Below are 15,054 nucleotides of genomic sequence, written 5' to 3'. Positions count from 1 at the left end.
GTCTTCTGTTGTTGAAGATTAAACAGATGTAAAATTAGGAGCTGAATCTTTCTGCATTTGGGGGCCCTTGTCCATAGCTGGAGATGAGAGATTAAGATGTTACCTTTTCCTAGGAAAAGCAATTTAAGAATTCAGGAAATTATAATCCTTAACAAACCTTTCTCCAAAGAATTTTGCTTTAAATGCTTTAAATCCCACTGGACATGTACATCCCATGGACACGAAAGCTCACATCTTTCTTTGCTTCTCTTGACTGCGCACTCCAGAGAAATCCCAGATCTTTTAGCAGAAATGCTTTTGAATGTTCCATCCCCACCTACTCTTTTGGACCCCTAAGGGAGCCAAATAAACAGAAGGGAAGATTTACTGTAAGCAGAAAAGAAGTCAACAATTTTCCTTCACCACAGGAGACACAACTCAGCATCTGCAGGCCTCAGTGCTGTGTTGCTCTGAGTGACTCATGTTCCTGGGCAGGGTTTCCAGGCAGAACCAAGTCCCACTCCATACCAATGCACACTAATATCTTCTTGGCATCCCCTACTCCATCTCTTTAGAACAGGCTCACAATTGCTTGGCTTCATCTTAGGGTGGTAATCACATAAAAAAGCTAGAAAAAGTAATCACATAAAAAAGTAGAAAGTGAGTTTAATTTGTCTCCTGGCCTAGCAGCAGACCCTTTTCGGTGAATGGTCAGAACTTGTGTTTAAAAGCTCATTGCAAAAAACAGTATCCGTGGCTGATTGAGGTCTCAGTGTTGGGAAACCTTGAGATCTGTAAGTGGAGAAGGAGCCCCATTAATTCCTGTCTAGACTGGCTTCTGAGCCCAGGTTCCAGAGATGAAAGGACACTTTATTAAGACGGGACATAAATCCACCCTGCCAACAAGTCCACACTCCTCTGGATTATTTACACCTCTCTCCCTCCCTCTGGTCATTGCCTGTCCCTACATAATCTACATTAAAGTCCTGACAGGATTAAACCAACATGTCTTACACTTTAAATATCAGACTCTGTGCGCAGACTCGTTTCCTCCATGTCACAAAAAAAGACATCATGTTTTTACAGATAGACTGAAAATAAAAAAGTAGGTGTCTAATGAAAGGAGCTTGATGTTACGACTGAGAGATAAAATGGGCACTTGGGAGATTTTATTGTGAATGTGGCCTTTGCTGCACCTACAGCTCCTCTCCTTGGTGAGTCTGGCCCTGTGTCACTAAGGGCCAGCCAGGGGCTGTATGAACAGAGCCATCTGGGCTCTGAGCATCACCTTTTGGATGAGGGTGGCTGCCTGGGGTCAGGCTGCATCCCCTGTCTTATTCAGGACTGTCCTCCCTGGCAGTGCTGTTCTCAGCTGCCAGGGCTGGGGACCGAGGGGTCGCAGAGGGCATGGACAGTTCAGGGTGAAGGCTCTGAGGACAGGCTTTTCCATTCAGAGATTCTATAAATTTTCATTACTCTTGAGGCTTCACTACTCCTTTATTTTCTGTCATTGGAAAGTTGCTATAGTTGTCTGAGGGTTTTTTGGTGTTTATGGAAGAGCTGCAGCACTGTAAGAGAGGAGTAGATCCTGTCATCTCATGTTTGCAGGAGCTTCTCTACCTTCCCTTGCAGCCAGGCAGTGGGGAGCAAACAGTGCTTATGGAAAGGAGCCTCAAAAGGACTCTGACACAAATACATATTTTAGGCTGCAAATGTAAAATGTTCATTCACTGCACGAGTATCTCTGCAATCCCTGGCTCATTTCTGTTGTAGGTGCTGCTCAGCCATGGGACTGAGGGGCGCAGCAAGTGCGTTAGTGAGGTGGGTGCTTTACACAGAAATGAAAGCCAGGAAAGTGCTTATAGCTACAGGCAGCAAAAATTCTGGATGCTGAGGAAGTGCTGCAGCCTGCAAGGAGACATCCAGGCACTGCCGCAGGACTGGAGCTGGCGCTTCCCAGGCACGCCTGTGCCCCCAGCAGCAGGGCAGATCCGTCCTTTGGCAGAGTGACTAACGCTTTGGATTCATTTGTTTGGAAGGACAGATGAGTTCATGAGCACGCTGTGATGCAGGACTCCCTTCCCGTGGCAGGCTGAGTGCGTTTGCAGTGTTACTGGCTGCTCCTGGGTACATCCAGGGTGATAACAGCCCGCGCTGATAGAGCTGCGCAGCGCCCGGGGCCGAGCGACTCCCAGACGTGCTGCAGATTTCAGCACTTGTAGCCATGGCAGGCCAAGGAAATGACGAGTGCTGTTGAAAGGACACTCTGAACTTTTCTGTGCAGCCAGACAGGGCTCTCCTTAGTGTCACAGCCCGCTTGGATCTGTGTTTGAGCTGACTGCAGTACTTGCAATCCTTTTGTACGCATTTTCCCTTGCCTTTTTATCAAATGAGCTTACTGGCATGGTCAATTTGAAGTCATTAGCAAATGTTTATCTAAAGTGAGTTTGAAACCTATAAAAAAGACCATTTGAAGTGTTTCCAAGATTTGCATTCATTTGGCCAAAGAAATCATGACACCTGGTTTACATGTCCAATCCAACATACCCAGACTACTCCAGTTTTGAATATCAAAAGTCTGCATTGAGCGTGAAGGACTGCTTCCAAAACAAGGCTCAGTCAGAGTACAGAAATATTTCTAATAGGTAAACACGAATAAATTAATACCTGTTCACATACCTGAAGAAAAAAAATCACTGAACTTATTATTCAGCAGCTTTTTTATTTATTTTTGTCAGCAGCATTAAAGGTCAGTGTCAATCTCCCTGTTAGACACCCAGCTTTGGCTCTCCACGCACTCCAGCAGTTGGCAGTGCAGGAAAATACCTTCAGTTTTGCCTTTTTGACTTTACTGTTGTTTATTTTTAGATATTTGGGACCTCAGTAAACAATTCTTCTTAAACAGTTTCTATCCTTTCCTTTCTAGTAGAATTCTCTGAGCTGGAAGAGCACAGTAACAATCTCCACATCCTTTCTGCTCACACAGAAGAATTTCCTGTGCCTTGTCATCTTTTTCATTCCCAGGTTCGAGTCAGGATGAGCAGAGGGTTCCAGAGCTCCAGGATGCAGCTGAGCACACGGCTGAATAAGACAAGAGCCTCATTGAGCCTGTCCCAGCTAGGAGCCTGTCCCCCCCAGTGCCTGCCGGGCACCAGCCACCGTCCTCTGTGTGGGGAGAGCACGTGGCAGCTGCTGGATGCAGGGAGGGGGCACGCCGCGTTTGTCTTAGGGATGGAGCTGGAGCAATAGGCTTTTGTGTAGCAGGAATAGACCACAGAGTCCCAGAATTACTTCCCACCGGCTTCCCTTCGGTTCATCAGTTTCAGCAGCTCAGTGGGTAGAATCAGCCAGAAGCCATCTGCTAGTCTGGCCTGGGAGAGGAGGCTGAAGCAGGCAGCGTGGGGAGAAAAATCTCTAGAAATAGCAGACTTTTTTGCCATTTTATGGAGCACATTTTCACATTCCCACTAGTCTAAACTCACCAGGAATTCTAGCAGGAGAAGGCTCAGTTTCATGTTATCCTCTTGCTTTTCCAGCTTTTTATACAGAGATCCTCGCTACAAAATTGAAAGCCAGTGTGTAAGGACTAGGTAACCACATACCTGGATGACTTTAACCTGATTAGCAGCCTCACAGATCTGTGCTGTAGGCAGTGCCGTGATGGCCACGTGTGTGAAAACACTGGGTAACTTGAAATTGGGAACTGCTTTTAGTGGGCTTGTCATTGTGGCCCAGAGCTCCCAAAGTGCAAGGTAATGATGGGACAGATGGCCCAGGAGAACTTTCATCTACTCCTGATGGTATCTGAGCTCAAGAGTTTTACAGCATCGACTGTCCCTGCATCTCCACATAGTCCTGCAGCTGCCTTCACTTCAGACATGCTCTGTGTAACACCCTGGAACTCTGTTCCCAAGCATGAAGAACAGAAGTTTTACTTTCTAAACACTCAAAAACAACCTCACATAAAGGTAGCAGATGGGTTAGTGTGGAACACAGGCACGGAAAGCTTCCCCCAAAGCTTTGTGTATACCTAGAATCACCTCTTTTGCCTGCAGCACACAGCTCTTCAGCTCCTTACAAACCCAGACAAGTCAAGTCCTTGGGTGTCTCTCTTCTGCCACAGATGGAAAAATGGCAGGTGCTTCCTAAGAGGAGTTGTGAAATGATTTTCAATTTTTATAAATGGTAAATTTTAATAGTAAATGGATAAAAATATAACACTTTCCCAAGGAACAGAAAAAATGTTTTATGACCAACCATCCTTCATCAGATAATACTGCTGAAGTAAGGACTCCTTCCAACTGGCATGTGTCCCATCTTTCATTTCCTCCAGGAAGTGAGAAAAGAGAAGGAAATGGCTGGGAACCTCCAGGAACATGCTGACATGGAAAATCCCACCACCTCTGTACTTCAGAGATGCTGCAATCATGTCTTCTAAAACACTGTTAAGTAAGCTGGGGAGAATGATCCACAAGACACAGAATTCTTGTAAACTTTTGCTATCTAGCCACGTAGGAGGACATTTTTCTCTTCTGTTTAACTTGCCTGTTATTTCCTCCTTCTGGCATTTATTAATCAGAATGCCTAACCATTCAGTCCAGCCTTAAAACAGATCTCATCACAAATCCTGTTCTCTGTGGTGGACTCAGAAAACACTCTGGCTGAACAAATTCACTTCTCCTGTCTTAACTCTGAAGGGCAGAGCTCAATGCTGGAGATAGATGTTTACCATGAAATTCACACTACAGGTTTCCTGTTTGGAGCAGCCAAACTAGTGCTGGGAAACTAGAATTTCCATTTGTACAAAAGCTCTGTTTTGACAGAGCCCTTCATGATTTATCAACAATTTGGGTGCTTCTGGCTATGGAGCATTCATTGCACCCATCCCATTCCTGATAAACAGATTCAGGAGCTCTAATCACAGGGGTAGTATACTCAATAACCATTGCTCTTTAATTGTTTGTGATCTTTATCTCCCTTTCCCTCCAAGGGTTTTTTTCCTGTGGGAGGACCAATGTTTCTCTTTGAACTGACTTTTCCTTTCAACATTTATCATTCAGGACTGCTCAAGTGCTGTTTCAGTGCAGAAGCCGCTTGCAAACTATTTGTAGCAGCTGCGTTTTTGGAAGTTTGCTGGTTGCAATGCGTGATCCCTCACTTAAACCACCCAACACTCTCTTTCTTTTCCATCTGTGCACAAGAGCCCTGCACCACACAACATGCTTCTGGGGAGCTGGGGTGCATCTGGCCTCCTGCACCCTGGGGGACTTATTCCCAGTGTGCTGCAGGACCTCTGTGAGCAGTGTGAGTGCCTAAGGAGAGGTGAACAACAGCCAGTTGCTATGTTTGGGTTGAGGGCTGATGCTGGCTCCAGTGGGACTGGCTGCATCCCTAGGACTGGCCCTTCGGCCTGAGAGTTGTGCATAGAAAGCCTCAGAGCATTTAGAACATGAACATGTGTTTGGGATTGAGGAACAAGTGAAAAATAGCATGAGGCAGAAAGGAAAGCTACAGATCATTTCCATCAGCAGAGTTGTCGTGTCCCATGGCTTATGTGTGTTTTCTTGTAATATGGGAATAATTACTCCATGGCTGTCTCCATTTGTGTCTGATTATTAAAATCAATAATGCATACATTGGTCTGACAGTGATTTGCATGCACAGCTTTTCCTATCTGCTGGTAGCCAACAGAGCTGCTTGTGTCTGGAAAACTGAGAAACCCCACGTTGCTCTCTAGACTGTTCCTGTCTAACACACTCTGTGGCTCCTGGATTTAATCTTTGCTGGTCCCCACCTGAGCAGTTCCTGGAGGAGAACCTTGCTGCACACCTGGGAGTCCTGGCCAGGCAGGACACAGCCAGGCCAGCTCGATCAATATTGACTTTGCTGCAGGCTTTGGTGCAGCGATGGTTATCTTGTGCACCAGGTAGCACAAGCGTCTTTGAAGCCATTAAACACACAAAATCGATGAAGTTGAAAAGGGGGGATCCTTTCAAATGAAGGCACTACGTTATCAGCCCATGCAGGTGACACAGACCAAGAGCTGCACTTTGGACTGCACACAAGGGGTGTACTGGGTGTCGAGTGGAAATGGCATTTTCACAGGGTGGTCTCTGTCCACCACGCTTGCTTCCCTGTCTTCTCTCCCTTGCATCCTGGGCACAGTAACTTGCAGGGTTTTCTTTCCTGGTGTGGCTGCACAGCTCTGCTTTCCCAGCTCTGGCATTAGACAGGATGAAAACTTTCCATCTGTAAATGTTTGCTTTATGGGAAGGAGTTTTTCGCGCAGCACGAAACTTTCCATTGTATTCACAATTGGTTTCCAGCAAACTAAGTAAAGGTGAAAAATTCCTCCCTGACTGCACGGCAGTGGCACCCCGGGGCACAGCCAGCCTCTCTGGAGCCAGTCCCCAGGGGCAGGAGTGCCGCCAGAAAGGGGTGGCACAGCCTGACCTTGCAAGTCTACCCACGGAGACACGCTGCGCTGGGGAACAGGGTTACGCTGGCTCAGGCCATGCCAGCTGGAAATTCAGGAGAGAGCCCCACTGATGGTCTCTCCTGCTGTGCACAATGTGCTAACTGCTTTCCCCGGTGGGCAGTGGAAAGCTCCCAGGTAGCAGCAGGATTTCCTCCCTTGTGCATAAGCCAGCTGCTTTCCTGGTAAGAGACTGAGCTTTTATTTAGCACCCCTGAGTTGCCAGAGGGATGGGTGTGTATTTCCTGAGTAAATCCTGGTTCCTTGCGAGTCCCTTTTCTCTCCCCACGTTATCCATCTGCTAGAGCTCCCTAAATTTCCTGCAGGATCCACAGTATTCATGCAGCTGCTTGCTAAAAGGTCTCTGTAGTCAGTGCATTCATCCTCCTAATGCTGAACTAAAAGGGATGGATCTTTGAGGAGGTCAGTAAGGAGCTTGCCCTTGGTGCAGGAAGAGTGTGAGCAGGGTGAGCTCCTGCATGGTGATGCTTCACAGACATGCAGTGCTCTGTGGTCACTTGGTGTTGGGCGAGATGTGCAGATCTCACTGGCCTTTGGCTGTGCCTGGTGTGCACAGCTGTGTTTAAACCAAGAGAGGGACTGCAAAATTAGAAAATAAGGCCCATGGGCATGCTGCATTAAGAGTAGTGGATCTCCCCTGAGAAGGGTGAGTTACTGCTGTACTGGCTACAAAAGCCGCTGGGGCAGGGGAGCAGTCTCTCCTGCTGCCTGGAGGGAGATGGGGTGCTCTGAGAATAGGGAGGTCCTGTGGGGAGGGGAGCTTCTTTCCTTGGCTACAGTCCAGAAACTTTTGTGTTGGGCATGGGAAGAAAGGGAGGTGAGAGGAGAGTCTCTGAGATCGTTCTCAGGGCAGCGGAAAAGTGATTGACTTTAATGAGAGGCTCCAAACAGAAAATGGAGATAAACCTCTGTGGGTGGTGTCTGCTCCAGGACTGACTCGTGGGTGTCTCTGAAGATACAGAGCCTCTAGCTCACTGCCCTTTCCTACTGCTAATGATCTTATGCTCCTATGAGAAAAGTCTGAGGAAGGTGAAGTGCTTGGGTAAAAAGAGATGGCAGGGAGCTATCAAAAGCTTTTCAGAGATGGACTGTATGTTGGGGGGTACGTGCAGTGTCTGTTCCCCTGACCCATCCTGCAAGGTGGTGGTAGCATGGTGTGACAGTTTTCATACTGCCCAATGCAAAATGAACGCTGATAGCTTTATATTGCTTCCCTGTGTCACAAACCAATGTTAATAGCTTGAGGTAGGACTTAAACATTCTAAATTAGAACAAAACACCAGTACCTGTGTTATTAGGAGGTCATTAGCAACCAGGACAGGTTTAACCACTGAGTGGATAAATCTGCAGCTGGATTAAAGCCTAATTGACTCTATGATGAATCACACTGTAATATTTCATACAAAGCACTAGGTTTAAAACCAACCCAGAGTGGGGAGGTCCCCAGTGCCTGTTGTCACATTCAGGTCCCTGATGCACACTCCTATTTTAACTTGACTCTAGTGCTTTAAAGGAAAGTAGGGAAAAGAAATAATTTACCAATTTTGTCACAGCAATATGAAGGTATTTCGCACTAGCTTTTTTTTTTTCCAACTAGAAAAGAAGCCTCTGTGTCTTGCTCTCATAGCCTGCTGCAAGCCAGGGGCTGTTTCAGGATTGCATTTATGCTGCTTTGGCTGCGAGTCTGACTCGCTTGCAAAACCAGGGTAGTGCCAGGCGAGTGGGCTCATGTGGTGACCTTAGTGCTGCAGCTGCTCTGGCCAGAGGCAGTCATTTCCCTAAATGCCATTCCTCAAGGTATTTTTGAGGGGCTTGTTGCTAAGGTCCCTCTGGCTGTGAAGTCGTGCCTCCAGCCATCGGATCAGAGGTTTCTCCACAGTGTCCCAGGGTAAAGCTGAGGGATATGTCCTTGTTAAAGCCGTGAGAGAGGAACGCTGCCCTGGACTTACCCTGTTTCCTGGGAAGGCAGATTGTTTTGCTGAGTTTTCCCATTAAATCCCTATCTCCTAATAAAATACTACAAGAAAAAAAATTCATTGTTCCTGCCAAATTTAACAGGAAATTGAGAATAAATATTTTTACTTCAGCAAGCTTGCTTTTTAGCAGCCCAGGCCTTTCCTGGGGGTCGGTAGACGCCTGCTCGGTCTATCCTTTAAGCTGGCCCTGGCAGAGCAGCTCACTGCAGGGGGCTGAGCACTGCTTGAGACCACACTGGAGCCAGATTTGCTGCAGGGGACATAACCCTGACTGCTGTCACACTTTCCCATGTCACACACATTCCCACCTTCGACAGCTTTTCCTCACAGCTGAACTTAAATACAAGGAGAAGAGAATGAGTTTTGCCTCCAAATGTGAAACCAGCTTTGTGTAATAGCACTTTGGGGGAGAGGAAAAAAAAAAAAAAAAAAAAAAAAAAAAAAAAAAAAAAAAAAAAAAAAAAAAAGGAAGGAAAAAAAAAAAAAAGGCGTTTTAGCCCTGGTTCTGTTACTAGAGATGATATGACAAAGAGCACTGCTGTGGGAAGGGGCAAGAGGGGGTAAATGAGCCTACACAGAGCAGTAATCACAGTGTGGCAGCAGCTGATGAGCCTCTGTTCTGGAACAACTCTGAGAGGAAGGTCTCTGGTCACTCAGGATATGGCCACACTCCTCATCCATCCTGTTGTGAGGAGAGAAAGGAACAGCCATTAAAAGTGATGAACAGGCCTAATGGCAAATAGGAAGCCCACATAATAGACCAGGAACAAAATGTAATTTTACTGCATCTACCAGAAAAACAAATCTTTTTAATCCAGAGAGAGAAAAAGCAAAGAAGAAAGCAAATAGTGCATAAGGAAGTAAACCATTTGGTAATGGCCTTATTAAAGTACCAAATGATGTTTTTTCCACGTGGATTACAGGGTATTTGCACAGGTGGCAGAGAATGACATAGGAGAGGTGACTGGTACCTGGGAGGGCACAGCAGCCCGCAGCCCACCATTCTCAGTGTGCCCCACAACCCTGGCCAGCCCAGCTGCTGAACAAAACCCATCCTTCTCACCTCTGGCACAGCAGGAAATGAAGTCCCTAAGGCCACAGGGACCCACCCAGGTCCTTTACAAAGGTTGCAAATGGCTGTGGAAGTGGCCAGGATGTGGACCAGGGAGCAGCAAAAGCTTGACAGCCGCCCCCAATACTGGGCTCCATTCTGGAGGAAATCCCAGGGTCCTCCGAAGCCATGGGACAAACCCTCAGGGATCAAGCCCCTTTCCTCAAGCCATGCTGCTGCTCCATTGAATGGATGCCTTGTGCCCTTGTGCCTCTGTCAAGCCCAGAAAGTCCATATCTACCCTGTTTGTGTCCCCAGTCCTTTTTCCCAAAACTTCTGGAGGTTACTTTGGCACCACAGGTCTGTCTTATGGAGTCAGCCCACTCGAGCTGTGATACAGGAACCTCTCAGCAGGTTTTGTTGCAGCCCCAAACCTTAGTCCTGTTAAATGTCCCACCTCCAAGAAGCCATCCTCCATTTTCACTTCCATAGCATAATGTTGAAAAAATCCATGCTTGTGGTGGGAGTGTTTTCAATTTCAGTGATCTCTAGGCAGGAAGTGCTTATTTTTCTATATTTTTTAAATAACCTATTAATTCACTCATGGAGATGGAATTCCCTGTTAAAACTGTAGTTTTTCCTGAAGCCTCGTAGAAAAGGTTTTGTTTTCTGCTTAGCTTAGGCAGTTTAAATTGTTCCTGTATGACCTGCAGGTTTCATCCTGCTGCGTTCTAGGGGACGTTTCACAGGCTACAAACTGGACTGGCTCAACAGTCTTGTATCGACACCAGGGAGGTAATTAGAGCTACAAATGAAACTGTACTTCTGCTGTGCTTGACAGCAGAAAAAAGCAAAACAAAAGCTGAAAACAAAAAGGAAGAATATCAGAAAAAATGAAAAGTAAGGGATAGGAAGGCTCCTCCTCTGAGGGATTTGGAAATCCAACTAAGAGTTTAATCAGGAAGAAACAGAAAATAAATGCTGTTGGCTATAGAGACCTGGTGGTTTTTGTTCCCTAACTTCACATCAAGGATGATTTAGACACCCTCCTAGAAGAGGGAAAACCCTTTGGCAAATGTTAGTGAAATCCTGGATTTATGACATACAGCTCTGCAAATCTTTTACTGGCCAAGATTTCTTGGGATTAGTCTGTGTGAAGGAGAGTGGGAATACTGGAGAAAGATGCCTGGAGAGCTTTTCATGTGGTTTCCATGGCTGGAAAAGTGTGGCTGCATTCCCTGCCTTCTTGTAAGTGGTCAGAACAGCTGTTTTATTTAAAGCATGGCTTGAAGTCTCAGGTACATTATGGGAAAAGAGCACATCAGGGAGAGACCAGGCCACGTGCAACATGCGGCTCTGGGAGGTCGCTTGTTTAGCTTGAAGGTCTTTGCAATGAGCTGGACGGAAATCTTGATGCTGGCAGCCCTTTGACTGCTGCAGATTCCCGGGATGCTCGTAAAAGACAGTATGAACGCCCTACAGGTGATATGCACACGTGCTGCATAGGGACCTGAGCTGCTGCTTTTGATTCCATAGGGCTGGTTTTGCTGTCAGATGGGAACAGGCACTAATTTGGTTCCAAGGGGTAGAGTCCATTCCTAGGGCTCCTTACTGTGGCACTGAAGTGCAAACCCCTGCTAAAACACCTGCTCAGTGTTTTGTGGGAGTTCTAGTGCCCTCTACTCTCAGGCAGCAAATTAAATGTATCAGAGTGCACTGCTAAATGTTGAGGAGAGAGGGACATGCAATAGCATGTCAAGCCAGGAAACCCCAGCAGTCCTGGAGAACTAAGGGTGGCATCCTCCAGAGAGCACAGGTGTATTCCCTGAGCAGCTGAGAGGGACAGCCCAGGCACTCATCTCCCCTCTGCTCACACCCTGCCCTGCCCATGCCCCCCGGAGCAGCAGGATGCTGGACACCTCCAAGTGCCACCCCCAGCATGGCTCCTGCGGCACTACAGAGCAGGGCAGCGTTGGGCTGCTCTGCCCCAGGGCAGAACCATCCCAGTGCAGCTCTGCTTCCAGTTGCTGATCTCAACAACCATGTGGGTTTTTTCTGCTTGCTCTTGCTCCCCATGTTCATGGTTGGCCATGCCGGTGGGTGAGCATGTCCCATCCTGCTGGCTGGGTTGGTGCTTGATCCTCCTCCCCTGGCTCTGTCCCCTCTTGCTCCTGTCAGCTGTGTTTGAGTCTGATCTGTCCTCAGAGTCCCCCCTGTAAATAAGAGGGAAGGAAAAGGAGGCAGAAAGACACTTTTTAGCCAGCTCTCAGACATGAAGTCATCGGGTTATTTGGCTACCTGAGTCCACCTTTCTTGAGCACTGGCAGTGCAGGACACAGTCTTGACAGACTGGACTTGCTGTTTCTTAAGCAGAGCACAATGCCCCTTTGTGTGAGGTTCCTGGACCGGCCAGGTTAGGTTTTGTTTGACAAAGCCTCTTTAAATTTCATTTTTTTTTCCTCCATGGAGTTGTGAGGAAAAGGATTTCTTTCTTCTTTCGCTCAAAACTTAGCCTTGAGTTTGCACAAAATAGGTCTGTGACCCTAGAACTAAGTTTCAGGTTTGCAAATAAGCTTGTAACCCAAGCAGTCTGGGTGTTTCATAATCAAATTTGTGGACAACAAAAATGCTGTGATTTCAAACCTGGAGAAAAAAATACGGGGCCAGAAAACCAGAAAATTATCATTTACTTCATTCAGCATCTCCTGCAAGCTCTGTGTAAAAAATTACTGTGTGCAGCTTCCTTTTGAGTCAAATGGCAAGAATAAGTTGTGAGATGTCTCACAGGAGTGGTGTAAACCTCTCCCATGCTTCCAGAGTGCCTGACGTCCCCTCGTAAAGAGGATGAGAGAAGTGAGGGGGATGGAGGGAGTTTCCTCTGAAAAGGGGAATCCAGAATGAGAAACACATTCAGCCACTGCAAACAGCAAAAACACACGCGCTTTGATTCCAGGAGCCAGACCATGCGTGCCTCACATGTGCAGCTGCCCAGATTTATGGCCTGTTATCCTCTGAGGCAATTACTAGAGTTTGCTGTGGGGATCTGCATGAGCAATGCACAGGTTGCCCACATAGCCCGGCCTTCTGAGAAATGACACGCTGCTCACTCTGCCAGCACTCGCCATGTGCTGCGGCCGGGAGCAGCTGTGCTGGAAAACCACCACAGAGGAAATCACAAGTTAGTGAGTCACTGAGACTGCTGCCAGCCTGTCAGGAGTCTCTCCATAACTCAGCTTTCATATGCCTCCGCTTCAACTCTGAAGCAGGCTCGGATGCCACCTTGAACGGCAGAATGGCTGCTAGCATGTGAGGAAGGAGCAGAAGCAGATGGAGAGATGGAACTGGTTTTCACTCTACAGCCCCAAAAGGAGGCCTGCAGCGTGGAGGGGAGAAGTCACCCTGGCAGGGTGAGCACTTCTTCCTGTGCAGCCTGTGATGTGCCCCCAGACACCCCATCAAAGCTCAGCAGAGATGTCATCCCAGGCCCCTTGGACCTGCCTGGGGAAGGTGCTGCTTGGGGCAGGGCCAGGAGCAAACTGCTGCCAGGATACTTTTGGCCCAGCTGCAAGCGTCAATATTGAGGACTTCCCAAAGCTGCTCATGGCTTTGGTCCAAGTGGTTGAGGCTTTATCTGTGCTTTGGGAGACCACTTGCAGCTGCTCTGGCCAAGAACACACTCCTGTGCCGTGGGCTGGACTGCATTTGCATCACTCGTGCCTGTGAGAGTCAGGAGGAAGCTGTTGATGTAAGGGTATTAAACAGGCCTTGAGCAGCAGCTCCGTGGCATGATATCCAGACTCTCGTGCCTTACAGCAGTCAGCAGTGGAAGGGTTTTTCTTTCCCAAGTAGGGGCTGTGCTGTCCATGGCCCAGGGCTAAGGTGGCTCCTGCAATTTGAGGAGGTTTCTGAAGACGAAGCTGGAGTACAAACCGTTGGGAGAAGGGGATAATGTCATGCTGTGAGACGCATTTCTGGCAGGAGCAGTGCTGTTGTCTCTAAGTTCTCTCCCTGGGGCTGCCTCCAGCCACTCCTGCACCCCAGAGGCAGTCCCAGCTCATCACATCAGCACACAGTTTTAAACGCCTTTCCTTCTTAATCCCTAACAAGTGAGGAGCGGGATCAGAGCAAACTGGTTCCAAATGCTCATGTTGGGGGTGTTCTGCTGGTTCTTGCTACCCTTAAAGCCAGTGGCAAAATCCATAGGAGGCAGAGGTGCAAAGATGCTCCTGGCTGAGTATCCAATGTTGTTTTCCTTGGAAGTGAGAGGTGGTCTTTGAGGTGCATTTTTGTCAGTGAGTAAGACCAGGTGTTTTCAGCATCAAACCAGACAGGAAAATGAGAAGTGTTTTCTATAGAAATATAGTTGGATAAAGCCTACATTTGGGATTTGATGCATTTACTGCCTTTTTTTTTTTTTTTTTTTTTTAACAGGAACTGAGCAATGATTTATATTTTGGGACTAGGAGCTTTTCAAGCAATGAAACTATTTTCTTAAAATCTCAGTTTTAAAGCAGTTCATTTTGCACTGGGTTTTTGGATGAGTACTCACCACATTTTTCAGCCATGTCTGTGCAGCACATGTTCCCCACAGCAGCAAGTGGAGGGATGGCTGTTCCTGCTGCCCACGGGGCAAGGAGGAGGGATCCAGTGCTCCCTCCCAGCCTTCCCCAGTTTTAGACACACTTGTGCTCACTGGTGTGTGTTAAAAGCACCATCAGTGGAGGATCCCCTCTGTGCTCTGGCTCTCAGCTGGTGACAGCCACAGAAAGATCACAGTGCCTGGGAGAGGTGCTGAGGAGACACTTGACAGCAGGGTGAATTCTTAGCTCGGAGTAATGCTGCCTTGTGTTTCTGCGCTTTGATCAACCGTGCTTTAAATTGACACTTGGACTTAACTTGCTTTAACTTCATGTGCAAACTAGCTCAAAGTAGACAGGTCTCCCTTGGACTGCTCAAGGAGGTCTCCAGATGAGCTCTGGTGAGCCTTGATAAGGCAAAATCCGTATTTTCTACCTACTCTGTCCCTTTGTAGGGAGCATCCACCAGCAGGACCGAGACTACAGCAGTGTATCAGTGCTGGTTCATCCACCCTCACAGCCTAGGACATCCACTTCAGCTGCCCAGAAGTCTGATTTGTGACCTTCAGGTTTTAAAAATTTGGTCTTACCTTTGGCAGGTCAGTGAGCAAATTGCCCAGACAGTCTCAGAGATGCTGGTGAAATATCAGAAGATCCCTTTTTTCAGCAGTGGTACCAGTAACAATGGTTGACATTATTAGTTGGTTGGTCATTGGTCCAGTGGAAAGGCAGTGTGGCCAAGCTCACAGTGGCTGAATTAGGATCACATTCAGTGGATAATTAAGGAGGATAGAAAAATATAGAATAAACATTAAAAAAAGAATATAACACACATACTTTGAATTGAGAAAGTTCTGTGTACTGTGTTGATTTGCTGTCCCACTGTGAAATGTTGAATTTACTATTTTTAAATTAATACCTAAGCTTAGAATTTAAAAATACAAACCAATCAAAATTACCATTAGTGAAACACAT

This window comes from Hirundo rustica, chromosome 10 (assembly GCF_015227805.2).
Source record: "Hirundo rustica isolate bHirRus1 chromosome 10, bHirRus1.pri.v3, whole genome shotgun sequence".
Classification (NCBI taxonomy): Eukaryota; Metazoa; Chordata; class Aves; order Passeriformes; family Hirundinidae; genus Hirundo; species Hirundo rustica.
The sequence above is the reverse complement of the archived record's forward strand: the minus strand, read 5'-3'. Positions refer to the sequence as shown.